At 39.9% G+C, this 14,070-nt stretch overlaps 1 long non-coding RNA gene across 4 annotated transcripts; it reads left to right on the top strand.

Annotated features, from left to right (window-relative positions):
* Nucleotides 1-9,387: 9,387 nt before the first annotated feature.
* Nucleotides 9,388-11,778, top strand: LOC132088547 (uncharacterized). Of its 4 annotated transcripts, none has more exons than XR_009422015.1 (8): nucleotides 9,388-9,617; nucleotides 9,690-9,837; nucleotides 9,902-10,192; nucleotides 10,249-10,363; nucleotides 10,445-10,570; nucleotides 10,626-10,889; nucleotides 10,953-11,377; nucleotides 11,441-11,778. It is a non-coding gene; the product is annotated as an uncharacterized LOC132088547 (long non-coding RNA). The 4 variants fall into 4 exon arrangements; XR_009422014.1 differs by having other exon boundaries at nucleotides 10,245-10,363; XR_009422013.1 differs by having other exon boundaries at nucleotides 9,388-9,585; nucleotides 9,649-9,837; nucleotides 9,902-10,363.
* Nucleotides 11,779-14,070: the final 2,292 nt, after the last annotated feature.

Here is a 14,070-nt window from a genome sequence, read left to right as displayed (position 1 = left end):
CAAGGAATGCCAATGATTCCATTAAGAACATGTAACAATGTCCACAACGATACACGCATCATTCCAGGTAGAGGCCTATGCTGGAATGATGGGTGTTTGATAGCACCCCAAAAATGAAAAAAAAAAAAAAAAAAAAAAAAAACACAATTTCTCTTGAAACCAATAGTTTCCTGATTAGATGATTGTTTCCCATTCGGTAAAGGTAAATTTTATTCATAAAAAATTTAGATAAAACAAAGTAAATAAAACCCAAAATACCTTTTCAATACTAAAATTTTATATCTTTTCCCTCCATATTAAGTATACGTAACCAAATAAGTAGACACAACTACTAACACACCTACCTTTTCCCTTACCCATCCACCATATATGACAAGCATGATTGAGACAGTTCACGAACAAGATTTTGCGAATAACAAAGTACTGTATTTCATCAAGAACATCAAAAAGAAAGGAAAACATCAAAATAACAGGTCACTCAGAAATAAGAAAATCACCATCACGAAGGGAGCGGAGATAATGGCAAAGGCCTTGCAACATCAGCAGACCCTCACGCTCCTCGTGGAGAACTTCCTTCACAAACCACGAGGAACCGGAAGTCGGATGATAAACATCTTTCCCCGACTCCAACCACCACAGGATCCGAGCAAACCGGATGGGGTATAGATCGCGGTAGCGGGCATACCCAGGATGATTCCTTAACGAAAAACAAGAAATAATCATCGGAAAAAGGAAATGAAACTACAATACCCACTTATAATAATAGTCTTCAATCCACACGCGTTGGAAGCCGAAGTCCCGTGGCGGATCATCCGGGAGTGCCAGAGCCGGACGGAAGAGATCGAAGAAAAGGTCCCGATCAGCCGGTTGGAGCCGTCGATAAACGAGATCCGGACTATGGAAAATAACAGGTTCCATCACCCACAGAGCGGTATCAACTTGCGAACGATACCGCACCACGGTTTCAAAATCTAACATCATCTTCAGACAACAAACGCAAACAACAACAAGTGGAAGAAAGACCAAACGCGATCGACTCCACAAGTGAACTAAATCTACAAAAAGAAAAACACCTCACTTACCCCTCCTACTAACAAACTTAAGAATATCCACCAATATTAATAGAAATAGGTCGACTCTTCGGTTAAAGGTAAAAAAGGGCATGTTTACAAAATTCCCACACTATCTATCCCCATGTATTCCCACTTCTGACAAAACACCCTCCTTTTATTAACTGGCGAGCCAATTCTTTAAAAGAGGGAGGAATGTGATGAGGCTAACTCCTCATCCAGTGCAGCGAGCTGTCAATCACCGGCACCCCTACCACGCACGGCAACGAGGCACCCAAGCATCTACTTACCACCCACGACGCTTCCAAGGAAGTCTACAGCCACGTAGGCAGCCACGTCCACACCTTGAGTCGCAACTCACGATCCCGCGTTATCTATAAAAGACGCGCCCACGGTTGCGACGTCAAGGAGTTAACACCGTGACTTGTATACCTGTGCATGTACCAGTGCTGTATCATTATGTGTAATTGAAATACACTCAATCACATTCCACTCAGTGTGTTTATTCGTAGTGTCGCCGGGAAATCGTTGAATCGCCGCTGTCGCGACAACAATATTACACCCAGCTTGAAGATTTGACCGCTGATAGCTCGTGACAATTCCTCCATATACAATCACAGATTTTAAAACCGAATTGTAGGAGAATTAACACGCCCCCCGGTGAATTTGAATGGCCAATTCACGAGTGGGTGCGACAATTACAACTTCTGGCTTTTGCTCCATGGAATGAGACGCACCAGCAACACCTTGTTCAAGCAATATGTTCAAAACCGGTACCAAGTACGCCACCTGCATGAAAAAGTGTTAAATTTTAGATGACTTAATCAACGAATATCACAAAGGGTTTGTGGAATACCTTAGATGCAATTGGACCTTTTAGTAGTCGTAATTACCAGCGTGCCCACTCAAAATTACTTTTACTTCAACTTACCCAGTTCACACCGAACCCTTCGAATGAAGTCAGTACCAGGACATCCAGGTTTCAAAATTACTAAGCGTTAATTAATTGGACTACTGTTTTGCCGGAGCCCGTGACAGCACAACCAATTAAATTTCTTTTGGAAAGAATACCTGCAACGGAAGCTTTCTGAACAGGTGTTGGTTTTATGTAGCCAGAATTCTTAAGTTTTGAAGTAGTAGTAGGTGCAGGCCTGCTTCTTAGAATGATGTTATGTGTTGAGGTACATCTTTTCCTGTAATCTAAAGCAAACCGAATAGATATTTTCAAGTCACAAAATACAGTTTGAAAAATGGCTTACCTGGAGGACTACTTTCACATGTCACAGCTTCCGGAATATATTGTTCACTCGGCTTTCCATCTTCCGTCAATTCACTGAATAGATTCGGGCAGCTTTCCGAGGTGTGGCCAGCTTCATTACGCTGTGGTAAAACAATGAACACTGCAACATAAAATATTTTTGTGAAGATACAGTTGGTGCTTATGTTGTAACACTTGCTGCCACCAATGCCTCCTCCTTGTGGGAAATCCCTTGCTACATGGCCCTCTTCTTCTTTAAAAATGGACACCTAAAACGTTTTTGTTTTCTTTTTTACCTCATGGCAGGTATCACTTCCCCAGCCGCCACGGTTTTGTCCTTCGAGAAACGTCCCCTTCCCCATACTATCAAAAGAACCAAGAAGTTAAATTCGCACATCTTTTTCGATATTTTCATCTTACTTTGTGACGTCAACGGGCCACTGCCACCGCCCCCACCAGCTTGTGGACACTCTCTGGCAAAATATCCTTCTCGGCACTGCTAACAAAACCATATCAAAGTAATCACACTAGGAATACAAGAAAACACTTACCTTGTGACAAAGGGCAGAAAACTAGATCAGAATTAGTGTTGGCGACTATCTAAACCTGAAAACGATATATCGATATTTTTAGATACTTTTTAGATAGTCGACTTTTTTAGATAATCGCTGTATCGATACACTCCAAATAGATCTCACATTTAACAATAGATGGCGTGTAGTGTAAATGAAAAAAAAAAACTATAATAATTTAAAAATTTTCATCTCTGCCTAGATTTGAACTCCGACGCTTCGTGTTACGAGCGCCGACTTAACCCTCACCACTAAACCAGTAAGAAAAAAATGTCATGGCACAAGTATGGTTTTCGTTGGCGAGTATCGATACAAATATCATAAAATACAATATTTTTATCGTCTGCTTTACTTTACAAGTCTTAACAGATGATTTTAGTTATACATATCAGTGTTGCCTTATGAAATACAATAGATTTTTGTTGAAGTTTTTATTACATGAATATAAAATGTAGAGAAAATAATAATTTAACATTGTGCAAATGTATTTACCGTCAGCATATAAAAATATGTATTTCAAATAATAAAAAAACGTCTCGCAGACGTATTCAAACTTCTGTACTTTGTATTGCGAGCGCGGAATTGATCCACAACGCTAACTCTCCACAATTTGTGTGTGTCAGGCAGACTTGCCGCGCCGATCAATTTTCCGATCTCGATCTCCGATCCGATCAAACTGCAAAAGATCGGATCGGCGATCAAATTTTGCCGATCATTTTTACCGATCATTTTTGTGCGACATCTAACGCTAAAAATTTACACTGTTTCACGAATGTAGCATTGGCTGTCACAGCGACAGTCACTGGCGCCATTGAGGGTGAACACTAAACAGTTTCCCTCAATTGGCATTCGCAAAAATAGCAGTGAAATAGAACCATGCGACTGCAAAATCTACCGCTAGATGGCGAAAAGTTTGATCGCTAAAAAAGATCGGATCGCGATCAATTTTTTTGGGATCGCCGATCCAATCTCCGATCTTTTTCAAAAGATCGGATCGCCGATCAATTTTTTGATCGAAGATCGGATAGGCGATCAATTTTTGATCGCGATCGCGGCAAGTCTGGTGTCAGGCAATAAGTCCAACGTTTGGTGCCGAGTATCGATACAAATTTCAGAAGCAACTGTTATTTACCGTCATCTGCTTTATCAACGATGCTAAACAGAATACTATTTTGCTATGAAAATCTGTTACATTTATAAATTACAAATGTTATTTTATTAGTATCGTACACGCCTCAGTTAACAGAGAGCGATCATCCTAAATTTTTGTTACTCAGATACGTTCAAAATATAATGTCTAGCAGATTGTAAAAAAATTGCCCTAAAACAGATTTGAACTCGAGAATTCCGAATCCCAATCGCAGTACTTTTCCACAGCGCTACTCCCTCATGATAAGTGATAGCAAAGCAATACATAATAATCGTGTTAACAAGTATCGATACAAATTCCAGACGAAAATCTAACATTGCTGTCGTCTGCAACGATTTAAATTGAAGATTTATTTACTATTGATATCAGGGTTGCCACCGCAATTGATAGTATTCTTATACAGCAAATTAACTATTAAAAACGGCACAATATTTATATAGGACTGTAATGCAAAATATTTGTGAATTCCCGTTAAAAACCATCTACAACATATTTTTGCAAAAAGGAAAAATAGTGGAAAACTATGTCTCCGTTGAGGGTTGAACTCCGTACCTTTCTGTCCTGAGCCACATCTTCTTCCACTTAGCCATGACGTTCTAAGAAAATACGTAACCAGCAAGGTGGTATTGGTGTGGGATAGTATCGATACAAATTGCAGACGAATATCTAATTTTATCGTCGTCTGCTCAATTTTACGAAGCTGCGCAGTGAAATTTTTCAGTATTAGGGGGTGTTGCCATAAAATTTATCAGTGCTTTAAGTTTCGTAATATGATATTATAAATATTTAAAAAAAGGACAAATGCTACCGCTTCTAAAAAACCTTCTTGTAAAAACATTTATGCAATTTTTATCACAAAACCAAAAATTGTGGAAAATTCGTCGATTGGGCTTGAACCCAAGGACTTTGTGTCATGAACCTCGCCTTACAGCTCTGCGCCAGCACACTGCTTACAAATTGAATCATAATCCAAATGCATTGTTGTTGAATAGTATCGATACAAATCGACAACGGAAATCTAATATTTCAGTCGTCTGCATGCTTTTCAAAGCATAAAACACATTATTTGCTACCAAAAAATCGATAAAAACATACATCCGTACCTAGCGTTGAACTCGAAATTATTGTGCCACAAGCGCTGTCTATAACCACAGTGCTATGACATTTGTTATTGAAGACGGTGGTTGTCGCATAAGGTTATTGTTTATAATTATCGATACAAGCCCGACAAACTAACCCCTATCATTTGTGCAGTGCTATTTTTGGCCGGTAGATGGGGGTTATTAGATATTTTATCGATAATCGTATCGTTATCTAAAAGTGGGCGTAGATAATTGTATCTAGCAGAACTTAGATAATCGCCAACACTAATCAGAATGAAACAAATCTTTGCGCGTGCAGACATCAGATGTCATCTAGCGGTTAGAAATAACAAAGTTTTTCGACTGGCATCTAACGTCTGGCTTAAGAAACGTTTTTAACAGTGCCATCTAGTGTCCGGAAGAAAAAACTTTTTTGGACTATCTAGTGTCCGGAAGAACGAACTTTTACAGTGCCATCTAGTGTCCGGTAGAAGAAACACTTGGGACAGTTCCATCTAGCGATTCGAAATACTACGATGCGACTGCCATCTAACCTCTGGCACAAGAACCACTTTAAAGTAGTATTCGAAAACTTCCTCCCTTTCTTGTGCCTCGCGTTCATCCACTTTTTCGCAACCCTCTTCGTCTTCCGACCCTACATCAGCACCTTCCTCAGCTACAGGACCACGCGGTGAACCAATTAGACCTGGACTTCTCCAATTACTTCTTGAGCTACTCCGTGGTCTTCCTCTTCTTCCAGTTCCTCTTCCTCCTCAACTTCATCGTAATCTCCTTCCAATTTCTCTTCCTCCTCTCTCCCAACAGATTTATTGTCAACTCCTTCAGCCTCATCGCTACTAGAATCCAGGTCATAGATCCACGTCAAATCCATAAAGACGTATTGAACTAGACGATGTTTCGTAACGTCGTCCACGTCCGGCCTTAAATACGCCGATAGCAAAGCATACAGTGATGGAGGTGGATAAGTTTGAATGTCCCGTTGGTTTGTTGTGCCTTTTTCTTCTGCCAACAACTCCAAGACGGACGCAGGGACCAGTTGGTCAATCAAAAGAACTTCAGCTGCTTTGACAGAGGAACTGAGACTCTCAATCTCAGATTCCCTATTCCGGTAGAATTGTTCCAGCTGGCGGCGAGGATAGGGCGATAAACTGCAGCTTTCGTTGACGTTCGTTGAGTTTCGAGTGTTCGTTGAGCGTTGACAGTGCAGCTGTCGCTCCATTTCTTGGCACGAGTGATAAATCGGCCAGCTAACCGAACTTGTCCAGCGAAGAGAAAAAGCCCTGCAAGTGATTGTCGAAAACGAAAATATCGATTTTGAGAAGAAGATGGCAGAAGTGGCTTTCGCCAAAGAAATGTTTCCGGAGCCAAAGGCAGAAAAAAAGGGGAAGAAATTCTTCAAAAGACTCAAAACGATGTTTGGACATCGTTCTTCTAACAACGAAATGAAAGCAGAGGAGAAGAAGGTCTAACAATGAATATGTTTTGAAGCTTAGATAATTCTGTGTGCTTTGGTTTTGTTTAAATTCGTAACGTTTGAAGGAAGGGGCAAAATTGATCTGATTCGATGTGGTGGCTGCAAATTGATGGCATTATGCTCTACTGGACGGAAGTGAATGGCGACATACGACAATGAACATCTTTGACGCTTAGGAAACCTGTTTGCTGTCAAAGGAAGCAGTTCCCTAATCTCATTATGGTCATTGTCATTGGTATCGATTTTTCATTTCTTTTTGATTGTAACTTTGGCGACTGATGTGCATTGGCTACGGAACATCGGCATTTTGATACACTGAACGTTAATAGGTGAAGAGAGACGACAATGGCATAATTGGTTATGAAATTACTATGCTGTTAAAGCGGAAAATTTTTTAATCGTTAAGGCCATTGTCACCTCTCTCCCACCCCCAATTTCATTCGGTTATCATGATGCCACCAAGTTTCAGCCAATGTATTTGGTTTCAGAAGGTTCTATCAGACTGAAGGAAAAATTGATGACCATCGTTGCAGACACTGTAAACTAGTCTTTTAAATTTCAATAGCTGCCATTTTGAATGTGATGTGAAGTTTGCACCTTCGTTTAGATGGGACGTGATTTGAAGAAAGTCCACAGGTTTTCTAAGCATACTTACATTTTCCTAGTTATACCTCTCCATCTTCTCTTTTCTTTCGATTTCTTTCAGAAATTCAATGTTGGTTACTACAGATTGCCTGTACTTTCGGAAATAATTCGGATTTAAAAAATAAAGCTGTTAAAAAAAATGCTCCAACGAATTCTATTGTTTTAATACTTAGTGAAGAGCTTCGATGGTCCTACCACGTAGGGCTACCAGTTAAAAAAATGTGGCTTATGAAACACGATTTCAATTAGTTTTTGGGAATAGCCTAAACAAAGAAAAACGATTGAATTACTTTTACAACTTCTCATTGCATTGACCTGGTGATCGTACGAGACGTCACTTGCTCTAAGTTAAATAATTTAAAGTTTAACAGAAACCAAGAAAAATTCAATGATCGATCGCTAGAGCAAACATTTTCATCTCATCGTGGTGAAAATGTGAAAGAACTTTGGTGTTAAATGAACAAGTCTGACCTATGATTTTTTTCGGTGGACTGCGAGCGTACTTTGTTGAGAAATGGGCATGGCAGAAAGTGGTCAACTCCCCTGCGTGAAAATCTTTGCAACATCCTTTTCGATCACTCGTGCCAAGAAATGGAGCGACAGCTACACTGTCAAGGATTGTATTGGACCAAACCTGAAAAGTTTGACAAAATGGATTGTAAGGGTTTAGAAACTGTTCGTCGTGATAATTGTCAACTCGTTGCCAACTGTGATTTTATCCGTTTGCTTTCTTTTATTAAAAAGGAGCTGACTAAAACAGATAAAGACTACGCCAGCAAACAGGCACATGTGGAACTAGCTCACAAGATGCGTAAGCGAGATGCTGGTACAACCCCAAAATTAGGGGATCGAGTTCCGTATGTCATTATCGCAGCCGCTAAAAGTACACCAGCCTACCTCAAGATTCGTCTTTGGATTTCAAATTTCTCATGAACTATTAAGTTTTCATACGTCTTCTTTAGACGGTAAACCCTATTTTTGTAATGGAATACAGCGTACCTATTGATGCCCCATACCATTTGGAAAATCAGCTTTCAAAACCCCTTGTTCGGATTTTGGAACCCATACTTGGATCTAAAGCAGAATCATTGTTGCTACGTAAACATGGACTTATCGCCTTTATTTGCTTGACATAATTGAACGGTTTGTATTCCGTATTGTAGAGGGTTACCATACCCGGACGCCTTCATTTGTTACTTCAAAAATTGGTGGATTGGCTAGCTTTACCACACGCAAATCCACCTGTGTTGGATGCAAAACCGTCCTTCCAGACGATAGTGCTGTATGCAAGTAAGTCTAATTTCTGCCTATCTCGGTGATGTTTGTTAAATTTGCTGTTCCAATTTAAACAGATTTTGCAAGCCGAAAGAATCGGAGTTCTACCAGAGGGAAATTGGCCAACTTTATGCTCTCGAAGAGAAGTTTAATCGTTTATGGACAGAATGTCAACGGTGCCAGGGAAGTCTCAACGAAGAGATTCTTTGTTGCAAGTAAATAGTTTGAGTGATATCCTAATCATGTTACATACTTAATACTAATCGTTTGCCACATTTAGCCGAGATTGCCCCATCTATTATATGAGGACAAAAGTTAGAAAAAATCTCACGGAACAGGGTAAACTTATGGAAAGATTCAGCCTACCCTGACAACCTACCGCTCTCGTCAATGATGGTGCATACAGGTAGTGGCTTGGCTTCTGTAAAATAGATTGGAAACAATAAATTACACGACTCATTGTTCAGTAAGTTCCCCATAACCAAAAGATTTTAATAAAAATGGTGTATAGCGCCGTAAGAGTCTCGGAGGGAGCAGGCGGTAAAATACGTGATGTCATGTAATTCCGTATTTTGAAAAACGAAAGTTGATGGCATTAGTAAGTAGATGTATAAGTTATTAGAAAAGTCACGTTGTTGCGAATGATCCAGTCGACGAAACATCGTACGAACCAACGCACATTGAATTAATTAGATTAAGTTCTTAGTCTTTCTGTTTTTTTTTTGTGGTTTATTTCAATACCTAGATTTTTTTTCTTCCCATCCCATTAAAAATTTTTTTTTTTATTCAATTAAAGTCTTATTTCTCAAACAAAATATTTGCTTTAGGCTCGTAGGGGGCTAGTCGCTAGGTGGCCCAGGTGCTGTGCTGAGCTGAGCTGCTGATGGCCACATTTATCATGGCGTCGTAGCGGCTAGTTATATCACGGCAGCCGAACGTGGTAGACCTTTATTTTTGTAGATGAAATCCAAGGGAGGAAATGCAAATGCTCGGCGCCATCTTGTACGAACGATGTGGTCTGGCGGACACCTTACCAAGGTGACCATGCATTACCTTCGAGTGTATTTAAGGTATACCATTTACTTGCTTTGTAAAAGCTAGGTTTTTAACTTGTGCATCGTAACGATTTTGAATTGGGTAAGTTGCAAGTCGGTAGATTTGCTCTGCAGTTTCCCGGATACCAGCACCCTGCTTCGCGAGAACTACTCTACGTTGTTCTGGGGGGCTTAGACGAACATCTGAATCCGATTTTGAAGAAGTCTTGCATCGATGGACACTGACAAAATATAGGTGAAATAGCTACAAATTTTTATTAGCAAGGTTCACTTGTGTTCCAACTCATTTTATTTTTCAGGAAGCTGCACATGAATGTTGGGTATTTTATCATAAGTAGAATACAGATAGATTCTGTAGTAGTAGATCTCTTTAGTTGGGTATTGAAATTGGCTTTGGTTTGTATGGGGTCTGATGAGGTCTCAGTTGCATTTGATCCTACTTGTTATTTATCACTGCCAATGCCAGTCGAAAAGGAAGTACCAGTTGACCTGTATCTGGCTAACGTGGACCTTTTAGCAGAAATTTTTCTGCTTTCAAGGGATTCAAAGAGTTTGTAGAATATTATGTCTCTAGGATTCCACAGTTTTAGGTAATTCAATTGACAAGAAATTTACACTGATTCTTGTTTTATTTTTCTAAAGGCAGATTCTTAATTATAAAGGATTGGGAAAGAAAATTGACGGAGGCTCAGTGCCAAAAAAATTATGGTAGTTGGAATGATTACCGAAGCTCTTCGGATTCGTTTATTTCACTCGTTATGGTATTTAAAGAAAATAAACGTGTACCTGTGTCCCTTTGTATCTGTGACCCGATTTCCTCTTCACTTGCGATAATTCTGCAGCGGGTCATGCAGATACTGTGATCAGCAGAAAAAGTTGGAAGTGCGCTGCCCGGAAAGCAAATCTGGGGTAAAAGAAAAAAACTTATTCCAACTAGTAAGCCATTCCCAAATTCAACCAACAAAAAGGTACACAGTGAGATTTGCTTAACAATTATGTTTCTTTAATTGATTTTAAAATTAGGAAAAGGTGGAAGGAAAAACTTCGTTCTCTGGTAGTGTTTTAGTTAAAATCCTTTTTGTGCAAATTCATTTTTGAAATTGTTTACCTCATTTTCGAATGGTTCCGTTCACATTTGTTGTTCATGTGAGATTTTATGTTTACCAGTTACTGCATTATATTGACCACTATTGCAAGATGTTTGTTTAGGAATAACTACTGTTTTGTTTATCTGGAATGTTGTGTGGGAGTCCATCAGGAATTGCTGGTCTGCAGTAAATTTGTCAGGTATATGTTAGCTTTCATCAGCAAAACGTTATGCACTAATTGTGTTTGGTTTTCGTGGTATAGGCTAGGTGATGAAGATCAATGAATCAGAAAATGTTTTGCATGGGTGGTGAATGTTCTGACAGTTTTAACAGTTGTGATGTGGTGTATTTCACTTCCACGCATCATGGTGTTTTTATCTATCAGTTGAATTGTATGGTTAATTTTCTGTTCGTGTAACCTCATTTCCTCTTGAATCATATAGTAGAAATTGGTGACCTGAAACAATGAACATGGAAAAATCACCTGTGCCAACGTTGACGATGTTTGATTGATGAAGTGCTGGAAACTAAAATTAATTTTCTTTACAATTTGGTTTCAGGCTATCTTTATAATTTTTTATTAGTTTTGCGTTTGTTTAGAGTCCGCAAGCTCGTAGCTGATTTCCTCCTTTAGATACCGCCTGTCGACGGTTTGACAGCATCACACAATTGAACGTATGCCAAAAAGTAATTGATCCAATTTAATGTATGCAATGTATACTAATTACACCATTCAAAACAATATTCCAGGCCAAAGTGAGCTCTTCCGATCAGAAAAGTGACGGCGTATCCATTTAATTGAAAATAGGCACAAGATAACGCACAATTGGCGTTCTTGCCTCAATGGAGAAATTTTTCCGTGGAACTTATGACCGAAATACCATTGCAGCTGTTCAAAAAAAAAGAAAAGTGTATTATCATGCAGATGTTGACTAGCTAACAATCCAGAGATACGTCAACTTGCGAAATTTCTAGATGTGTGTGAAGCGCAATCAGCATCCTTGTTGAACTGTGAACCCAAATCATGTATTTTCCTAGAAATATCTAGGTTTTTGGATAAATAAATAAAAGTCAGTGAAAAAATGTGATTGTGTGTGAGTGATTCACGATCTAAAAGTATGTTTAAAGAGTTCACATCAATACAGTTCCCGTCTCAAAAAAGCAATATTTTCAATTTTGATGAATTTTTCGGTTGTTAATTGGAAAACAAGATGACGCTGCTGTGTCACTATTTACTTGCTGACTAAGTGTGAACGGTGAAAGCTGTGTTCGAAAGTTTCTGTTAAATATGTCATATTCCAATGGAAAACTTAAGAAAAACTAATGGTGCTTCTGTACGTTTTCATCCCTGAGTGTGTTTTAGAAGTGAAGCCCACAGAATGCTTGGTGTTTATGGTACACGTCTTTTAATCACCTATGTCAGCTGACAAACCAAAAAACTGTTAGCAACCTACTACGTTGCATTCATAAAACTATACGAGTGCTCATTGAGAGGTATAAGACTAATGTTTTGTTATCAGAATCTCATTGATGGATTTTGCTTCTAAGGTTTAGCTCATGAAACTTCGTTTGTAAAGAATACGTCCTGTTGAGGAATGTCACCAAAGATGCAAATCCTATGGGTAGGAATACCATAATATCATTCTTCTACTCTTTAACCACTCATGGTCTACTGTTAATCGTGATCTGAGTAGTGCACCATATTCATCTTCGTTGCAGTATCAGCTGTAACAACAGTCATTCTCGGCATTCGGTCAGAGTTGTAATCTCGACCTAGCCTACCAACAGACATAGACATGTACCTCAACACAATTTCTACTGGTATTTTAAATTTTTCTTCTGCCTCATATAGTTTGCCTTTTTATTTAAATTGAACATTCAACCATAGAACTGCCAACTCTTAGCTGTCTGCTGCCTATTTGCTGGCCCTACAGTCTTTTCAGTCTTCGGACAGCAGAAGTAAGTCGAATTGCTTTCAACGTTTGGTTACAACAACAATCTTATATTTCCCACTAACTGGTTCTTTTTCTACTTTTACGACTAAGAACAAAGCCTTCTTCGTGTTCGCCACGCCCGTCATTACCTTGCCCGTCATCCCGTCTTCGCTTCGGCCGTCGTCCCGTCTTCGCTTCGGCCGTCGTCCCGTCTTCGCTTCGGCCGTCGCCCCGTCGTCGCCTCGCCCGTCGCCCCGTCTTCGTCTCGCCCGTCGCCGCCTCGCCCGTCGCCCCGTCTTCGCCTCGCCCGTCGCCACGTCTTCGCCTCGCCCATCGCCACGTCTTCTCTTCGCCCGTCGCGCCATCATCGCCTCGCCCGTCGCCTCGTGGTCGCCACGTCATCGCCTGGTCTTTGTGGTATCGTTGTATTTTTTTATTGTGTAATTGTGTAGTACTAATTAACACGTTGGCTGCCACGCCCGTTTGCTCCCCTTTTTTTTTTTTTTTAGCTATATAGGGACGGGCCGCGCTGTTCTGCCTCATGGCCTATCTGTCATGAGGTGGAGTAGTTGCCACTGCCCAAGATTCGCCGAAAGGCAATTAGGCAACGCACCAGAGGGACTCCCTTTGTCCGATGTGTGGTGGAGACCTGGGGTGTGCGTTCCCACAACGGTCTCCATCATCATGTCAGCCCGGACTTGTCAGCGGGCAAGTCCCCCTTGGTCGCTATCCTTCCGATAGCGACGTAGTTAATGTAAATTTAGTGGCGTGGCAGCCAACCTGTTAGTTAGTTATTTATGTATGTCTTGTATTGTGTTGTGTTGTAAGATGTGAATGTAAGTGGAGGATTTGTGGGAGGATGGAGGGACAATAAAAAATGTGTTAGATTTTTAAATGAAGTTTGTTTTTATTTATGAGAGTATTTTCATGAACTGGATTGGGGATCGAACCCTAGACCTCCAGCGTATCAGTTTAATACTTTACCATTGAGCCATCTACAACGTATACAAATATGTAATTTCTTCCTTAAAACCTTTGTTTGTAGTGGATAAGTCGATACGCTTTCAAATGGGAATTATTGTCTGTATGGTTAACAGTGGCTCAATGGTAGGGCGTTCGATTGAGATATGAAATGTCTGGGGTTCGAATCCCAGAATGATGCATATCAGCAAAAGATAAATGAAGAAATACCTCATGCGGATTACATGTAGACGTATAAAATAAGGTACAAGAAAGACAAAATAAGTAAAAATATTTTTGAATTAAAAAAAAACAATTTTTATTGATGTAAAATTTTTTTGTGTCAACTAAGGTAGGAGAAAACTCTACCACATGGTAGAGTCTCCCCCTACCTTAGTTGACTCACCGGGGAGATTACCCGGTGCGTGGCTAAGAGAAGCCGGAAAAGGATGAAGAGTGATGATAAGGACAAGTTTTCACGTGAGC

This window comes from Daphnia carinata, unplaced genomic scaffold (assembly GCF_022539665.2).
Source record: "Daphnia carinata strain CSIRO-1 unplaced genomic scaffold, CSIRO_AGI_Dcar_HiC_V3 NW_026453027.1, whole genome shotgun sequence".
Taxonomy (NCBI): Eukaryota; Metazoa; Arthropoda; class Branchiopoda; order Diplostraca; family Daphniidae; genus Daphnia; species Daphnia carinata.
The sequence above is the reverse complement of the archived record's forward strand: the minus strand, read 5'-3'. Positions and strand labels throughout refer to the sequence as shown.